The sequence below is a fragment of the Notamacropus eugenii genome, chromosome 1 (genome assembly GCF_028372415.1).
Source record: "Notamacropus eugenii isolate mMacEug1 chromosome 1, mMacEug1.pri_v2, whole genome shotgun sequence".
Lineage (NCBI taxonomy): Eukaryota > Metazoa > Chordata > Mammalia > Diprotodontia > Macropodidae > Notamacropus > Notamacropus eugenii.
The window spans coordinates 89,313,768-89,333,530 of NC_092872.1; the positions used below are offsets into that span (position 1 = coordinate 89,313,768).

The 19,763-nt window shown below is 35.6% G+C and overlaps 1 protein-coding gene across 2 annotated transcripts in view; it reads right to left on the reverse strand.

Moving 5' to 3' along the window:
• GRIN2A (glutamate ionotropic receptor NMDA type subunit 2A) overlaps nucleotides 1-19,763 on the reverse strand; it is a 506,391-nt gene that overhangs the window by 114,146 nt on the left and 372,482 nt on the right. The window lies entirely within an intron of this gene.

The window sequence follows — 19,763 nt, forward strand, 5'->3', positions numbered from 1 at the left end:
TTCTTATTTCTGAGTTACATGCAAATACAATTCTCAACATTTGTTTCTAAAACTTTGAGTTCTAAGTTCTCTCCCTTCCTTTCTCTCCACCCATCCCCACTGAGAAGGCAAGGATTTCAATATAGGCTATATATGTGTAGTTTTGCTAAAGACTTCCATAATAGTCACGTTGTAAAAGACTACCTATATTTCCTCCCATTCTATCCTGTCCCCCATTAATTCTATTCTCTCCTTTGACCTTATCGCTCCACAAAAGTGTTTCTTTCTAATTACCCCCTACACTCATTTGCCCTCCATTCTATCATTCCCTCACACCTCACTTATCCCCTTCTCTCCTACTTCCCTGTAGTATGATAGATTTTTCATATCAAATTGAGAGTGTATTTTTCCTCCTTAAGTCAAATGTGATGAGAGTAAGCTTCACTTTTTCTGCCTCACCTCCTCCTTTTCCCTTCCATTTAAAAAGCTTTTTCTTCCCTTTTTTTGTGAGAGATAATTTGCCCTATTCCATTTCTCCCTTTCTCCTTCCAATATATTCTTCTCTCACCACTTAATTTTATTTATTTAGATGTCAGTCCTTCCTATTCAACTCATCCTGTGCCCTCTGTCTATATATATACATACATATATATACATATATGTATGTATATATATATATATGGGTGTGTGTGTGTATGTGTGTGCATGTGTATAATCCCTCCAACTACCAAAATACTGAGAAAAGTTTCAAGAGCTACGAATATTATCTTTTCATGTAGGAATGTAAACAGTTCAGCATTAGTAAGTCCCTTATGATTTCTTTTTCCTGTTTATCTGTTCATGCTTCTCTTGATTCTTGTGTTTAAAAGTCAAATTTTCTATTCATCTCTGGTCTTTTCATCAAGAATGATTGAAATTCCTCTATTTCATTGAATGACATTTTTTTCCCTTCAAGTATTATACTAAGTTTTCCTGGATAGGTGATTCTTGGTTTTAGTGCTAGTTCCTTCGACTTCTGGAATATCATATTCTAAGCCCTTTGATCCTTAATGTAGAAGCTGCCAGTATTTCCACAATATCGAATTGTCTCTTTCTGGTTGCTTGAAATATTTTCTTCTTGACCTGGGAATTCTGGAATTTGACTACAATATGCCTAGGAGTTGTTTTTTTTTTTTCCAGATCACTTTCAGGATGTGATCAGTGAATTCTTTCAATATTAATTTTACCCTCTGGTTCCAGAATATCAGGGCAGTTTTCCCTGATAATTTCATGAAAGATGGTGTCTAGGTTCTTTTTTTTTTATCATGTCTTTAAGGTAGTCCCATAATTTTTAAATTGTCTCCCCTGGATCTATTTTCCAGGTCAGTTGTTTCTCTAATGTGATATTTCACACTGTCTTCTATTGTTTTCATTCTTTTGGTTTTGCTTTGTAATTTCTTGGTTTCTCATAAAATCATTACCTTCCAGCTGCTCCATTCTCATTTTTAAAGAAGTCTTTTCTTCAGTGAGCTGTTGAACCTCCTTTTCCATTTGGCCTATTCTGCTCTTTAAACCATTCTTCTCCTCATCGGCTTTTTGGGCCTCTTTTGCAGCTTGAGTTAGTCTATTTTTAAAGGTGTTAACTTGTTCAGCATTTTTTGGATCTCCTTCAGCAAGATGTTGAATTTCTTTTCCTGATTTTCTTGCATTGTTCTTATTTATCTTCCCAATTTTTTCTCCACCTCTCTTACTTGATTTTCAAAATCTTTTTTGAGCTCTTCCATGATCTGAGACCACTGCATGTTTATTTTAGAGGATTTGGATGCAGAAGCCTTGACTTTTAGGTCTTCCTCAGATGGTATGCATTGTTCCTCCTCATGCAAAAGGATGGAAGAAAATACCTGTTCACCAAGAAAGTAACCTTCCATTGCCTTATTCTTTTTAACTTTTTGGATATTTTCTCAGCCAGTTACTTGACTTTTCAGTTCTTTGTCAAGAGGAAAGTATGTTCTGGGGACCTGTAAGTTCTCAGTTCCTCCAAGGTAGCACAGTGAAAGAAGAGGAATTTATTCCTCTCCTGGCCTGTGCTCTGTTCTGTGAGCAGGATTCCCTCTCAAAAGCCTCCACCAGCTCCACCAAGCCAGCCAGTGCTCCTCATTACCCCAGTGTCACCACTCAGGGCTGAGATTCAGATCAGCTGCTCAATTCCCCCAAGGGCTTTAGGCAAAGACTCCAACAATGGAAGCTGCCACTGCCTGGGTTCAGGGCTAGATCGCTGCATTCCCATGTTCCTTCCTCACCCAACTGAAAGAGCTTTCTCACTGACCTTTGAAGCTGTCTTTGGTGTTCGTGAGTTGAGGAATATGGGACCTACAGCTGCTGCCAGTGATGACTTGAAGCCTGCTCCAATCTTGTCCTTGCCATGGCAAGGCCAAGTCTGAGTTGCCCTCCACTCTGCATCTAGGGGGATAGTCCTTTCCTGTCGACCTTCCAGGCTGCCTTGGGCTGGAATTCTCTTTTTTCTCTGTTGTTTTGTGGCTTCTAGTGCTCTATAATTTGTTGAGAGTCAGTTTCATATAGATGTTGTATGTTAGACTATTGGAACTATTTGATGCAAATTTTTTTCTCCATTCATAAGTTAAAAAGAAATCCCAGGTGCTGTCAAAATGGTTATGTGATTTAGGTCAAAATTAGTACATGCTTTAGACATAAAGGGTGATACCAAAGCAAATTAGGAGATCAGTGAATGGTTAGCCTGACAGACCTCAGGAGAAGGAAAGAATTTATGACCAAACAAAACAACATTATAAAATGCAAAACAGATAACTTTGATTACATCAAATTTAAAAGATTTTTTTTGCACAAGCAAAACCAATGCAACCAAGATTAGAAAGAAAGTAGAAAGCTAGAGAATAATTTTTATAGTCAGTGTTTATGATAAGGTCTCATTTATCAAATATATACAGAACTGAGTCAAATTTATAAAAATACAAGTCATTCCCCAAATGATATGAACATGAATGAACATGCGAACAGGAAGTTTTCAGATGAAGAAATTAAAGCTATGTATAGTCATATGAATAAATGCTCTAAATTACTATTGCTTAGAGAAATGCAAATCAAAACAATTCTGAGGTACCCCACAATTACTATCAGATTGGCTAATATGACAGAAAAAAAGTGACAAATGTTGGAGGAGATATGGGAAATTTAGGACAATTATGTATTGTTGCTGGAGCTGTGAACTGAGCCAACCATTGTGGACAGCAATTCGGAGACACTCCCAAAGGGTTATAAAACTGTGCATACACCTTTACCCAGTTGATACCACTACTGTTTCCCAAAGAGATCCTAAAAAAGGGAAAAGGACCCATATGTACAAGAATGGTTATAGCTGCTCTTTATGTGATGACAAAGAATTGTAAATTGAGTGGATGTCCATCAATCGGGGAATGTATGATATATGACTGTAGTGGAATAGCATTGTTCAGTAAGAAATGGTGAATAGATGGATTTCAGAAAAACCTGGAAAGACTTGCATGAACTGATGCAAACTGGAATGAGCAGAACCAGGAAAACATTCTACACAGTAACAGCAATATTGTGTGATGACCAACTTTGTCAAGCTTGGCTCTTCTCAATGGTGCAATGATCTAAGACTATTCCAAAAGACCCCTGATGGAAAATGCTATACACACTCAGGAGAAAAAAAAACCATGGAGTCTGCAGGTCAAAGCACACTATTTTTTCTTTTTTGTTGCTATTTTGTTTTTCTCTCTTGTGATTTGCTCCTTTTGTTCTGATTCTTCTTTCACAACATGATTAAAGTGGTAACATGTTTAACGTGATTGTACATGTATAAATTATATAAGATTTCTTGCTCTCTTGGGGAGAGAGAAAAATCTGGAACTCAAAATCATTAAAAATTAATGTTGAAAACTATCTTTACATGTAATTGAAAAAGATACTATTAAGTGGGGAAAAAAATAAAACTAAAGCAAACCAAAACCAATTCCAGCTGCATTGATTCTGCTTCTACAACTGTTTTTTTTTTAATTTTATATCATCAGAATTATCTCTTTTGCCTTTAATGAACTACACTGTAACTTCTCTCCTCATAAATGCTTTCCAAATTATCCTTTTGAAAAATAAGAATCTCTACTCTCCTTTCATTTTATCATGTGACCTTTTCCATTTGGATCATTTATCTGTTTGGAACTTATTGCCATGTACAGTAAAATACATTGATCTATTCTTATTTCCCACTAAAATAGTTTTTCATTTTCTGAAGACCCAGGAAAGAAAATTCTCTGCAAAGTTGTTACCACTGGAAATTAAAGGTAGAAATGGATGTAATTTTATTAATCAAAAGTATACCAATCAAGCCATATTTTTGCATCAATCTTTTCTTCTAATTTTCAGCCAAATTATATCCCTTGTTATATAAGCCATTGAGCCTTACTATCTGCCCTAATGTTTCTTTCTCCATCATTTAAAACAGTGTTTTTCACATAATAAATGTTTAATTTTTTTTTTTATTTTGCCATTTTCATTCTCTTTTGGGTTGCTTTTTTTTATGGCATTCTATTGGGTCCTCTTTCTGGCAGTTTATTCATTCTTTGGTACGTTTTATAGTATTCCTGGTTGGGATTCTTTTGGGAGATTTCTTTCATTTTCTATAATTGTTTATTTTAAGTCATTCTTTGGTTTATTTAGCACATTGCTTACAATTTTCATGTGATGAAGAGGTTTCGTTTAGATATGACCTCTTATACTCAATCATCTTGCTTGAAACTTTCCAAACTTAGATTTTAAAAATTCATTCTCTCGATGGAAACAAGAGCCCTTAACGGAGACTAGTCCAAAATGAGCTACCATCCTAGAACAACAAAAGCTTAGAATAAGCTAAGGCTATTTATGAGTGCTAAGAACAACAAAAAGGATTTGGGGACTTTAAAAATCTGTATTAAGAAGAGGAAGAAAATCAAAACAAGACCATGGTTGCTCAGGAGAGAGAGGAAGATGATGATCAATAATGAGTCAAGGCAGAAATGCTCAACCCTTAGACTGATATTTTTTTTCTGGAAAAGAGAATGAAAGTTAGATAGAAAGAGCAGAATAAAAATAATTAATAGCAAGTTGGGTCAAAAGCTATGTGACAAGATAGGCAAATGCATAATTGCCCTCAATGAATCCATGTAACCAGGCTCAGAACTATATGACAGGATACTAAAGAAACCACCACAGGTGGACAGCGATTTCTGAAAAACCATGAAGAATGACGGGGTTGTCAAAAGACTGGAAAAGGGTAAGTTGAGCTAAAATCAGTCAGTGAATTTGATTTTGATTACTTACAAAACTACAGAATATATTATTTTTTAAAATAGTAAATACATATCGATCAAAGGAAGTGAGGATCACTGAGAGCAAGCACAGCTTCACCAAGAACAGGGACTGTCATACAAACCTAATTTCCTTTTAAGACAGTTACTGAACCATTAAGTAAAATGAATTCAATATGGTTTACCAAATCTGTCATGCATCTGAAAAAATCACTCATGATATCTTTCTGGATAAGATAGGAATGCAAATTTACTAAACTCAGGTAGATTCAAAAATGATTGATAGAGAGAACCCAAAAAGTAATCACAAATGACTTCATATAAAATTGGAGGAAGGTATTGGTAGAATGCCCCATAGAACTGTTCTTTACCTCATGGTGTGTGTGTGTGTGTGTGTGTGTGTGTGTGTGTGTGTGTGTGTGTGTGTATGGGTTTTGTCACTAAGATGAAGGCATAGCTCATGTGATTATCACATTTACAGAAGACACAAAGTTGGAAATGATGGCTAATTGAATGCACATCAGCTTGAGAACCTCAAAGATCTTGACAGAATAGAATCTTATACATACATATAAGTTTATATATGTAGATATCTGTGCACATACACATATAATATATATACATACACATATGGGCATATGTGTGTATATTATATATAATTGACATATGACATCTGTATCTGCCTTATATTATAAACATACACATGCATATATGCATGTATAGTTGTATACAATATATGTACCCATATATGTACATGCATGTGCACATGCACATACACATACACATATGTATATACAGCTAGGTGGTACAATGGATAGAGTTCCAGACTTGGAGTGACAATGACTCATCTTCTTGAGTTCAAAACCAACCTCAGACACTTACTCGCTGTGTGACTCTGGACAAGTCCCTTAACCCTGTTTGTCTCAGTTTCCTTATCTGTAAAACAAACTGGAGACAGAAATGGCAAACTACTCCAGTATCTTTGCCAGGAAAACCCTAAATGGGGTCATCAAAAACTGGACATGATGGGAAATGACTGAACAGCATACACACACACACACACACACACATATACATATACACACACACATATATATATATATAATACACACATACATATGAGACAAGTGATTACATATTATATATATAATATAATATAAACTATTATATATTATAACCTATAATATAATATATAATAAAAATTATATGTTACATATAAAATTACATTTATATTACATATAAAATATTACATATATAAAATCTTATATTTGCCTTTGAAAAGTAGATTTTAAAAGTACAGGACTGGGGAGGTATGGCTAGACAGCACTTGATATGCAAGCTATGAATTCAAAGTATCAACAGTACAACAGTCCACCCAAAAAAGCCTAATATAGTTTTAATTTTTACTGAGAAAGGTATAGAGATCTAGTACATAGAAGGTGATAGTCTTACCCTCATCAGACCACATATATCTGGGTGTCATATTTTAAGAAGGTCATTGATAAATGGAGATGAGAGAAACCAGAATGATGAAAGAACTAGGAATGTTTAGACTAGAAAGGAGAAGAATCAGAGTGGACACGATAGCTCCCTTCAAGTATTTGAATGATTAACACAGAGGAGAAGAATTGAAATTTTTTTGCCCCAAGAGGCAGAACCATCTATATACGGGATAGAAAGATTTAAAGTCAATGCAGGAAAAGAAAGAAAAAAAACTTTCTAACAATTAGGACAGGGACTATATACCTATAAATTCCTTGGTGTGGTAAATACACTAATGAGGGAATTTTCACTAATGTAGATTGGTATCTAACAATCTTATAGAGATGCCTAGAACATGGTGAGGTTAAATTACTTTCCCTGGGTCACATAGCAAGCATATGTAAGAATAAGGATTTAAACACAGGTCTTCCTGAGGCTAATTTTCTAACCTCTTTGCCAAGTTGCCTTTCTCTTAGCCATTGAACTATCCAAAATTGGAATGGACTGCCTTGGAAGGAACTGGATTGCTCCTCACTAGAAATCTTCAAATACTGAATGGCAACTTATAAGGATTCATAAAGTATACTGTAGTGAAGATTTTTTAAACATGGGATGGATTCAATAGTCATGCTGAGGCCTCTGCAAAATTTTAATTCTGTGATACTAGAAACCTTCCTCCAGGATAACTTTGATCCCTTAACACTCTTAGGGTTCACTTGTCTCATCAGCTATGAATTCATCTAATTACAATCATATCATCCACATTACTCCACCTTAACTCATACTTTGCGAGTATTTGAAGATCTGCAAAACACTTTATTTGAATCATCTCATTATCTACACAATAAGCTCTGTAGTATCTACTATGACTATTAATATTTCCAGTTTATTAATCAGAAGATTGAGGCTTAGAAGAATTTAAACGACTTTCTTGGTCATACAGCTAGCAAAAGACTGAGATGGGAATTGAACTCTGCTCTTTTGGTCCAGCATTCTGCATATCATCCTATGCTACCCATAGTTATTCCACATGGATCTCACGATAAACTTTATCAAATGCTGTCTTAATAGATATAGATAAATGATAGATAATAAATAGATTGATCGATAGATAGATAGATAGATAGATAGATAGATAGATAGATAGATAGATAGATAGATGGATGGATAGATAGATTTTGATTATATTTGTGGATGTGTTGTGGACTCACTTTGATAGCCTTTTGAAGTCTACAGAACCCTACACATAATGATGTAAGGAAGATTATCATATTGAAATACAGTTATCAAAACATTTAGAAAGAAAAAAAAAACAAACTTACAGATGCCCTGAAACTTATACATGAACCACTTGGGATCCCAAGTTAAGAATCCCTCCTTTATTTCATCCTCTGGATCCCACCAAGTCAAAAAGGAATGTACTCATGGTTCTTACTGAAGAAACATCTTGTAATATTTGGCTAACATTTTTTTCATCACCTTTCCATGATCAGCCTTTGTTCCTGTGTTTGTACTGATATGACAACCGTCTCTGTTCCCAATCTCTACATTTCTCACAAACCTGTCAATGTCTCTCTATGTGATTGTTCTGAAATGCATCTTTTCCTAAAATCATGCCTCAATCATCCCTTTTGACCACCCTCATTTATTTGTAACAAGGACCAGAATCTTAGTAGCACTCTCTTTAGAGCCAGGCCAAAAGGTACTCCCATACGCTAATGAAATATACCCTCTCCCTTAAAAAAATAAGAGAAAAGAAAAGAAAAGAAAGAAAAAGGTATGGTCCATACACAGAGAGGAGCAGATTAACATGAAAGCAGGCTTATGGAGTTTGTCAGGTTTCACTTACAGAAGAGAGAAAAGCTAGATTCAGGGATTTAAAATCACTGAAGTTAAAAAAAAAAAAACAACAACAATTAAGAAGATTTATTCTCTTTTAAACCAGGCAACTATAAACAAATTAAGTTAAGTTTTTAAATAGTTTTGATTGATTCAAACACACAGTGAATTAAAAGACAATGAGTTTAATTTCAATGTCATTTTCATTTTTTAAAGCAGAAAAGTGTTTGTTAACTGTTTTAAACAGTTCTAAATTTGAACATTTTTTAAAAAATATTTAATCTATTTGATCATTTTCTTGCACTATGAATCAAGCTTTTTTGCATCTTAAGCCAGATAATGCCCGCAGTTTTATAATAAGGGTAACAGCTGGCCAGACAGGACACAATGGTGCTAGGTCACCCCTCCCTTCCTCAGGGATGTAAGGATGGCGTAGAAGTCCCAGTGCATAAGGAGGTTGAGATGAATTGCCAAGAATTATGCCTACAAGGCAACCAGTTGAAAAGCACTGAGCGGGTGTTAAAGATGGAAGACTAATTCTCAATAAGGTCTGAGTACATTTGCAAGTGTGTCACAGATTGAAAAAAAATGGCAAACATAGTTTAAAAGATGCTTGCATGCTGCATCCCTAGGGAAGAAAAGTTTGCTGTCAAAATGAAGGACACGTGTTTCATCCCATTTGTGATAATTAAGAAATGCTTAGAACAGATGCTGGCCTTCTGACTGAAGAGTATGCATCAAATTCTGTTTAGAATTCAGAGTTGCAGGATAAAAGCTGCATGTTTATTTAGCTTCCTTCCATGTGGATCAGTCTATCAAGACCGAGACTTTTTAAATGGAAAGGAAGTTTGTTACAGCCAACATGGGAGGTGAGGTGCATGTTATCTATACTGTAGCTGGACCAGTCACAGTTGGTTTATTGACTTATTGATCTGATAACTAGCAGGAGGGGAAAGTGGAGCAAAATTCTTTTGAAACATATTTCATGCATGAAGAAAATATTTCACCCAGAAAATCAGCACTGGTTTCCTTTAAAATGAAAGAAAGTATAATTAACTCTTTAGGCCAAGGCAAGTTATTGAATTCTACCTCAATCCCCCAAAATGGCAGACGAAAATATGTCTCCCTACATGTCCAGTCCTCCAAAAACATATGACAAGAACCATAAGGAAATCTTAAATTATTACTGATCATATTTAGGATAAAATGTATATTCTACTTAAGGGACTTTAATCTGTGGTCCCTAATATATTTTAATATTTTGATAACTATTTCAATATTATCAATTTCTTTTGTACTCCATTTTATACTTTAAAGCTATTATTCTAAGGAGGGGCCCTTAGGCATCACCAGACTATCAAAGGGGTTCCTGAAACGTTAAGAATTCCGACTCTATTATTATCACTTTCATGTAAATAAAATACAAAATCTAGATGGTGCTAGGTTTTCATAGCAGTAACTGTGTTCCTTAGGGTTGTTTCTAGGAGTCTAAACCATCTAAGAAGTTGATTTATCAGGAACTGCTGCAAATGAATTACTGGGTACTTTTGTAGATTTATATTAAACTTCATTTCCAAGGAATTCTGCAAAATAGTCAAAGATTCCCTACCCACCATCTAACTGAGTCAAAAAAGAAGGTGCAACTAGTTTTCACTGAGGAAACAATTCTTCTTTCCACATAGGAGATAGAAGAACTTTAGGTGATTGAAATTGACTAGACTCTTCTATTTCCTAAAGAATTCCCATGAACGCTGGAATTTGTATTTCTCTTGGGTTCCCCTGGATTCTCTTTTCATAAAATTGGCTTGCAGGTCACTGCAAACTTGAAAGCATGTAGCAAAGTTACCTACTCTGGTCTAGGTCACTCACAGACACATCTCTGTCAGCAAAATGAAATCAAGAATTGACACCATTATTCAGATAACTTGAACATTTTTTAAAAAATCTTCCATATGAATGGGTATGTTTCCTAAGACTCAAGATACTGGGCTTTGGTTAAAATAGATTCAGTAGCTGATAGGGTAATATATGCAACTAGTAACCTGGCTTAGATTAAAAATGATGCAGGGTAAGGACAGAAATCTTTCATCTTGGGCATTTTATGTAACAAATAGCAACTGCCAGAAAATCTAAATGAGTCTAATTAGTTATTAGAGTCTTAATTAAATTCCTCTCAGCTAAAATTCCAGAATTGCTTAATTGTTACACAGCTCACATTTGAGCTGTTGATTTTTCTCCCCTATTACAACCTCTCAGAAAAGAATCAGATCTCCTTTTGGATAACAATACTAACAGAGGTGAAACCTAGCACTGATTCGATAGTGTTAGCCTTAAATTATTGACATTTTTATTGCTGTCCAACTCCTGAGACCCAGCCAATATGAATGCATCTTGGCCAGCTCTGCCAGGCCTTTTTCCTCTTCCCTCAACTCTGTAGAAGAGAATAGAAGGCAATTCTCAGCAACTCCTTCCTCCATTTCACCCCCACGATGATATTTCTTAAAGTTTTTCATTGGATAAGGTGGACATTACTGCGTATTTAGAAAGATATTTGGGTGATTTTCTATAAGGTCTTGAAGATAGTTTAAATGATTTTTTGATGTTTTTGAAGGGAGTTCACTTAAATACCATTGACTATTTCAGGGAACAATTAGTGTATGTTTTTAAAGTATTGGTTGGCCCATAAATAGAGATAAAAATAGCTAAAGTGGTATTTTAACCTACGGTTATCTTACATAATATATTCTCCACTTTTTTTTACATAGCATTATCAAATATAAGATGTGATCACTGATTCCTGAAAAAATCACTTTCTAGAAAGCAACAAGTAAAATAAAATTCTTGGAATCAAGAATTAATCATCTTATCTATAAGAAAAGACTTTTAATCAGTGAAATAAAATGTCAGTGATGTCTTAGCAAAAAAAAAAATTATTATCCTAGGTTAGAATATGATGGAAATTCCAGTTATTTTGACTTGTCTTCAACTATTTATTTATTCTTACCTAGTAGCTAAACCTTATGGAAATTGGGTAGGTACTCCACATTTTTCATTTAGGGTTCTGTGTTTCTATGAAATTATATTAGATACTTGAAAAAATATGTAAATTCTTAGATTGCTCTTAATCACTAATTAATTTCCTGAAACAAGCTCTTGGGAGCACTTAAATGTTTAAATTATTTATCTATTCATTACATTGAAATGTAAAGATTTCCACTGGATTTACCGAGGAAAAGTCTGGAGAAAGCTAAGGTAAACATTAACAGCCTCATACATTGTGGGAAAACTGCGTGGAGGGATTAATTGAGCCTATGACGCATAGCAAGGTTGAAGGAGCATGTTGGAAGACCTGGGAGTAGAGGAGAAGTGAGAATGTTTTTTAAGGTTCCTTACTGCCCTAACATTCAGCTATTGGGTCACCTGACCATGAATTTTTCATGCCTTCCTAGCAAAAAGTCCTTCTACCTTTAGAACCATAAATTTCCTTGTTAGCTTCATATCAGGTTCTCACTCAGATCAAGTGGTTATCTGGTTTTTAGGTTATCTGTTGGGCAGTTATTAAATGAAGGGGGGGGAACCCCCACTAACTGTTTCAATATGGGCCATGTTAACAATACGACCCCTTTGGAATCTTAAGTAAGGGAAATTTAATTAAGGTTCTAATAGTTGATTATACTTCTTTACCTCTGTTGGTAATCACCATTCTTACATAAAAGACCTTTGAAGAAAGTTGCTTTTTTTTTTTATCTTGCTCTCCCCTTATACCCAGGATTCAAATGAAAAGGGAGATCCTATAATTATTGAATTTCAGAGATGAAAGGGATGTTGGCCACAATTGTGGTCTAAATCATGCCAGAAAAAAAATTGAACAATCCACTATACCATACCCCCAACAAGCAGTCATTCAGTCTGCACCAAGACCTCTAATGAGGAGCCCACAAGTTTCTGGGGCAGCTCTTCCTAATTATGGAGAGTTCTAGTTCGGAAAATTTTCCTTCAGTTAAGCTTAGATTCCCATTGTTAGATCTATCACTAACCAGGAGAGTTTTCCCTGGATTCTAAGAAACTCCCTGACCAAGAACTTGCTCCTTAACCTGCTAAAGTACTTGAATGGAGACAGAAGTCATTGCATTACAGTGGACCAGGATCTAGGGAAAAACATAAAGAAAAATACACTATCTACTCAAACGGGAAGGTTAAAAAATACCACCATAAGCCTGTAATAAATTAGAATTTGATCTGCACATTGTCTTCTATAACAATGTGATAAAAAAAACCACAATAATAATTTAGAAATATCAGTGTAAGAGTGTAAAAGATATGAAATAGTTAAGTTTCCACACTGGTAAAATCATCAATCTTGAGGGAAACCAAGTTGTTTAGATAAGACAAAAATAATCAGCCAATCAGCAACAAACCAAGGAGGCTCAAAAGCCATAAACTCGTGGGTCCGAGGCAAACCAGACCAAGCCAGTTTGGGGTCATGAAGGATCAGCCATTCTCTTACTACAATCCATGCTTAATTAACCTCATGCATGTAATGGGAAACTCTCTGCGTAAAATCAGAGCTTCATTAGAGCATCACGCAACCCATGACCAAGGAGGGAATCCATGTGAATGGAAAACATGTAAGAGAAAGAATGTGACCCACAAGATTAGGACCAATCCTAATCCAGAAGGAAGGAGTTAGTATAATTAACCCTACAAAACTTATTCTTGTTTTTGTATTGACACACTCTCCCTTTGCTGTGGGGTTGTGCCCACTTCTCGACAATCAGAGAGGGACACACTTCCAGCTTTCTAATAAAGAAACTTTGAGGCACCAGTCTTCAAAATTAAGTCTGAGGTCATTCTTTATAACACAGAGGCTTTCATTTGTTCTGCTAATGTGATTTACTGGGTAAATTTTAAAGATAAGAGCAAACTTCAGTTCACAAAACAAATGAAATAGCATTTCCAATCTTGTATAGTAAATAGTCCTTACTGGGGATTTTGTGCCTGAATGTTGTTCAACAGTTTTTGCTTCCTCTACATATTTGCCAAGACAAGTTTGGGATCTGCCCAAGAGAGGTATATTCTGATGCTAAGCTGATAGCTAAAAATGTGCTTCATTTCCTGGAGATTATCAATTAATATTTGACAGCCTACCAGGCATGATAAGGCTGAGCTGCTGTAAATATAGACTGTAGCCCCTTCTGCTCAGTCACTGGTAACTTTTTGATGAATGCCTTGAAGATAGTGAATTCTTGGTAGTGCTGGAATTGGGTGAGTGTTACAGTTTATAAAAGGAGATAAGCTCCAGCTAATTAAATTGCAGGCCCAGTGTACTGCTTTTGCTGTATTCGACCTGCTCGAAGATGTAGCAAGCCAGCCATTGATGGATTTCCTCACTCAGAATTATGTTAAAGGCCAATTCCATTTGGATCTTGGCCCAAAATGATTGAAATGAACCTCATGAAGAGTGTCTGTTGAGTTTTAAAATAAGGTTATTAGACCTAGGGGTATTGATCAGTTGAAAGCTTTTTCAAATTTCTTGAGCCCATGAAAAGTTATTGTGTTATAAAAGTTGAAATGTTTGGGACTTGGTGTCAGGCCTCGGATGGGCATTTGTTCTTATTGCATCTAGGGCAGAGCAATAAATTTAAATCATCAGGATGGAAGTTTTCTACTTTCTGTAAATTATCTTAGGGAGAGCCAAGAGTTGGAGCCTGGAGGCCTTTTGTCTGATTAGGAAGGGCAAAATGAAAACCCAGGTCTGTGTGAAATCCATCATTTCTCAGATAGAACTTCACCCTTGCTTTAATGTGATGGGCACTGGCCACAATTTCAATTCTTCGAGATAAGATGGTCTTCTGACAATTGCTTTTCTTCCCTAAGCTTTGGCTAAAACTGCTTTCCTTTTTTATGCTCTAGGCTTTATTGCCTTGTCTGAGCCCTAGACTACTCCAGAGAGAGAAGACTTTGAAATACTTAAACCAACACATGATTTAACAGCAAAGAGGGATTAAATAAGCTTAACTACAACTTTGCTTGCCTTGAAAATGTAATTATTGGGGTCAGACAGAGCAAGGATGGGCCAGCAGGAAGAGAAGAAAAGGGACATGGGATAGGTTATAGAAGACTATCTGAGAACATAGTTTCAGCTGCCTTCAGCTGCCATCCCCCAAAAAGTGAAGAAAAAGATATTGTCTTGAACTATTTCCTTAAATGAAGAAAATCCTTATTTATTTAAAGCACTCTGTGTTCCTCTTTCCTAGTTTTTTAAATACTTAAGGATTCCCTCACAGCTTTAGACCTTCTCTCCAGAACTTAATCCATGTTTCTTTCCCTAGTCCTCTGCTTTGTCTCTCTACCTTGTTTTTCCTTTTGCCTGTATTTCCTCTCCCTGCCCAATTCTCACCTACTAAATACTAAAATAAAATTACTCATCCATAAAGATTCCCAAGAACAAACAAGTGAATGAATGAATGAATGAATGAATGAATGAATGAAAAGGACTTTTGTTAAGCTCTGTGCTCATGGCACTGTGCTAAGCTCTGGGGATACATATAGAAAAGTAAGATATTGCCTGCTCTCAAGGAACTCACATTCTAATGAGGGTGATCATAGATAAACTATACTTCAGCTACAAGTCAGATGGAAAGGTCCCAGGGTTCTTGAGCAAAGCAGAGAGTTATGCATCATTTAGTGCCATTTTAACTCATAAAGTAATATACACTTCTGATGATGAATTTTTGACAGTACCAATGACTTTGATAAATGGCCATTCTTTCTGGGGTCTTCAGTAGCTGTGGCTGTGAGGGAGATGGAGGATACAATACATATAGAAATAGTTACTAGGTTGAATTTACACAGAAGTTGCTTCCCCAGATGATGGTTGCAGGAGCCTGAGATGAAAACAAAATTGGTGGGAGGCAGATGAACCCATGGCTGTCAGACTTACTTATCCATTGGTGGCCATTGGGAATCAGTTGAGATAACTAGGATCCTAGTCAGAGGATCAGAGATTTCAAGCTGGAAAGGACCTCAGAGGCCATTTAGTCCTATCTCCTCATGTGGCAGAAGATACAAAGGCCTGGGGGAAGCTAAATGATTTGGCCAAATCACACAGGGAGTAAGCATTAAAGGTAGAATCCAGGTCCTCTGACTCCAAAGCTAATGCCTTTCTCCCAGCTGTGCCACACTGTCTTCCTTATCACATCTAGCCTTTTCTCATTCCAACTGCACATGGCATTTGCAGCTCTCATATGCACTTACAACAAAATAATAGAATCTCAGAGTTGGAAGAACCTTCAGAGTCCATTTATTCCAAGATATCCTTGAACACAAGCATGCCCTCTTCAAAGCACCTGGCCAATGGACATCCAGTTCTTGCTTGGAGACCTCCAGGGAGCACAAACCTGCTACCTCCCCAAGAAGCTCATTTCACTTCTGAGTAGCTCTAATTATTACATATATCTTTCTTCTAGTCTTAAGTCTTTTTTGTTATACTTTTGCCCACTGCTCCTTGTTCTACCTTCTGGGGCCAAGCAGACTATAACATTTCTTTTTTTCCATAAAACAGAATTCAAATATTTCAGTGACAACTATCAAACCCTTGCTAAGTCTTCTCCAACACAGACTAAATATTGTTAGTTTCTTCAAACTATCATCAAATGGCAAGAATTCAAGACATTTTCCATCGTGGTTGCCCTCCAATTATATCATATAATATTTGAGATTATACTGATGTACATTTTTGTGTTAACTATCCCCCACTGGATTGTAACCTTCCCAAAAACACAAACTTTGTTTTAGATGGTTTTACGCCTTTCATAATAACTGCTACAGTGCTATGCACACATTAGGCATTTGATATTTAAACATTAGATTAATTTAAATATAGAAACTCATAAATGTCTGGCTTTGACTGTTAGTGGATATAGGCTTGTTCTTTGAAAGAAGGTGTTGTGCTTGGAGCAGATGCTTGATCTCATATATTAAATCCCCCTTGATCTCAAGAGCTCAGAAAATCCTCCCCTTACTCTAGTAGGGGCCAGTTGGACTAAGACTAGTGAAGGGAGGTGGCTAGCATGATCTTAGCTTAGTGGAATAGTGGATAAAATATTAGACATGGAATTAAGAAGATGGGAGTTCAATTACCATCTCAGAAACATACTAGCAATATTACCTGGGAAAGTAACTTAACGTCCTTCATCTTTGGTTAGGTCATCTGTAAAATGGGAATAATATTAATATCTAGTTTACAGGGTTGTTGAGAGGATAAAATCACATAATATGTGTAAAGTGATTCACAAACTTTAAAGTGCTATATAAAACAAATAATTATTGTTTTAATTTCACCTAACTCATTTACCATTACATGCATAATTTTTTGTCAAGCAGCTTAAAGTTCCATGGAACCACTACAAGTAAATTTCAATTGTGGTATCTCAAAATCTGAAGAGTGATAAACAAAGGCATGTAGGTATAAATAATTTTTCTGAGACATGAAGCAATAAGTTCAGTTTTTGCCTCCCCTTACCTTCCCTTGCACCATCAGGAATTATAGATTAACTCTTGGGATCATGAATAGGTTATTAAGAATTTTATTATTATTGCTATGAAATAATAGATGCCAAGTGGTTCAAATGAAGAAACACTAGGCCACAGGGAGATTTTAGAAAAATATATCAGTAACAGAAAAACAATATAATAGAATAAAAAAATTAAGTATCACCTCTGCTACCTACTCTTTGGATATTGCTTACCTTTTTCAGTCTCAGCTTATTAATCTGCATATTAAGCAGACTGGACAAAATAATCATTAAAGTTCATTGGACTCTAGAGTCTATTATTCACAGAATTGGACATGTGATTCAAAAGCTCATGTTCTCAGCTGTCTCTTTTCAAATAATAAGTAAATTTAACCTGTGGTTGTCAATAACTTAAGGTCAGATATTATTAATATCAGAATGTTGATTGGTCATTGAGGACGTTATTTATAACTGAACTCATGGTCTTCAAACAGTTTGCTCAGCACCCAAGGAAAAAGCCTTGCTCCCTCCCCTCTTCCACTAGCACTAAACAAGGCCCCAGGTAATCAAACAAGTATTCATTGGTGGAGCCAAGATGGCAGAGTATAGGCAGCAACCCAGCTGAACTCTATCAAAGGGAAAAAATACAACTCTATCAATATTTCCCTCTAGAAAAACTTTAAAAACAATACAATTGTACAACACAAAGGGGAAAAATACTAATTGGACAAAAGCCTAATAAGAATTCCTAGAAGGGTTAAAGAAAGATATGAGTGGTAGAGGTAAAGTTAGGGAAAGCAATGAGAGTGATGAAAAAAAATTATGAAAAGAGAATTAACAGCATGATAAAAAGCACAAAAATAATGAAGAATTGGCCAAATGAAAAAGAGGCACAAAAGCTCACAAAAGAAAAAAAATCTTTAAAAAATTAGAATTGGTAGGTGGAAGCTAATGGTTCATGAAATATCAAGAAATAATAAAAACAAAATCAAAAGAATGAAAAAATAGAATAAAATGTGAAATATCTCATCAGAAAAAAATAGCTAATATAAAAAAATAGACTGAGGAGAGATAATTTTAAAATGATTGGACTATCAGAAAACTATGATCAATTAAAAAAAGGGCCTAGACATATTTCAAGAAATTATAAAGGAAAACTGTTCTAACATCTTAGATCCAGAGGGCCAAAATGGACATTAAAAGGATCCACTGATCACATCCGGAAAGAGATACCAAAGTGAAAGCTGCCAGGAATATTAGAGCCAAATTTCAGAGCTCTTAGGTCAAGAAAAAAAATATTGCAAGCAGTCAAAAAGAAACAATTTAAACATAATGAAGCTATAGACAAGATCACAGAAGATTCAGTGACTTCCATGTCAAAAGACTGGAGGATTTGGAATATGATGCTTTAGAAGTTAAAGAAGCTAGGATAAAAAACAAGAATAACCTACCAACAAAACTAAATATAATCCCTCAGAGAAAAAAGAATGGACATTTAATAAAACAGAGGGTTTCCAAACATTCTTGATGAAAATATCAGAGCTGGATATAAAATCTGACATTCAAACACAAGGCTCAAGAGGAGAATTAAAAGGTAAACATGAAAAAGTAATCATAAGAGACTCAATAAAGTTAAACTGTTTACACTCCTACATGGAAAATGATACATGTAACTCCTGACAACTTTATCATTATTAAGGCAGTTAGAAGGCATCTACATAGACAGAAGGCATGTGTCAGTCAGTAGTGTTTGAATAATCTTGAAAGAAAAATGAAGAGATGAGAAAAAGTGATGCACTGGGACTAGAGTGAAGGAAGAGGTAGAATGAGGAAGTTTTTCTCACATAAAGGAGGTGAACAAGGAAAAGATTTTTAGAGTGGAGGGCATGATAGATAATGCTTAAACTTTACTCACATCAGAATTCATTCAAAGAGGGAAAAATACACACACACACACATTGACACACACACACATATCCACACTTGACTGGGAATAGAAATCTATCTTACCCACTAGGAAAATAGAAGGGGAAGGAAATAAAAGATTTGGGCAGGATATAGGGGGTGAAAAAAGGAAGAGTAGATTAAGGAAGACAGAAGTCAGAAGCAGAGCACATTTTTGAGGACAGGTATGATTTAAAAATGGAGAGAGAGAGAGAGAGAGAGAGACAGAGACAGAGACAGAGAGAGACAGACAGAGAGACAGAGAGACAGAGAGACAGAGACAGAGACAGAGAGAGACAGAGAGAGAGAGACAGAGACAGAGACAGAGAGAGACAGAGACAGAGACAGAGAGAGAGAGAGATGGAAAAAATGGATGGAGGGAAATACACAATTAGTAACCGTAACTGAGAATGGGAATGGGATAAGGCAGCTTTCATTTTGGTATCTCTTTCAGGATGTGATCAGTGGATCCTTTCAATTTCCATTTTGACCCTCTGGGTCTAAGATGTTGGAACAGTTTTCCTTTATAATAAGAACTCAATAAAATACAAGCAAATAGCCCAATGAATTAAAAATTAGAAACTGACAGTATGTTGTTTAAAAGAGACACACTAGATACAGAAAGCCACATAGAGAATTAAAATAAAAGACTGGAGCAGAACCTATATACTTCTGCTGAAAT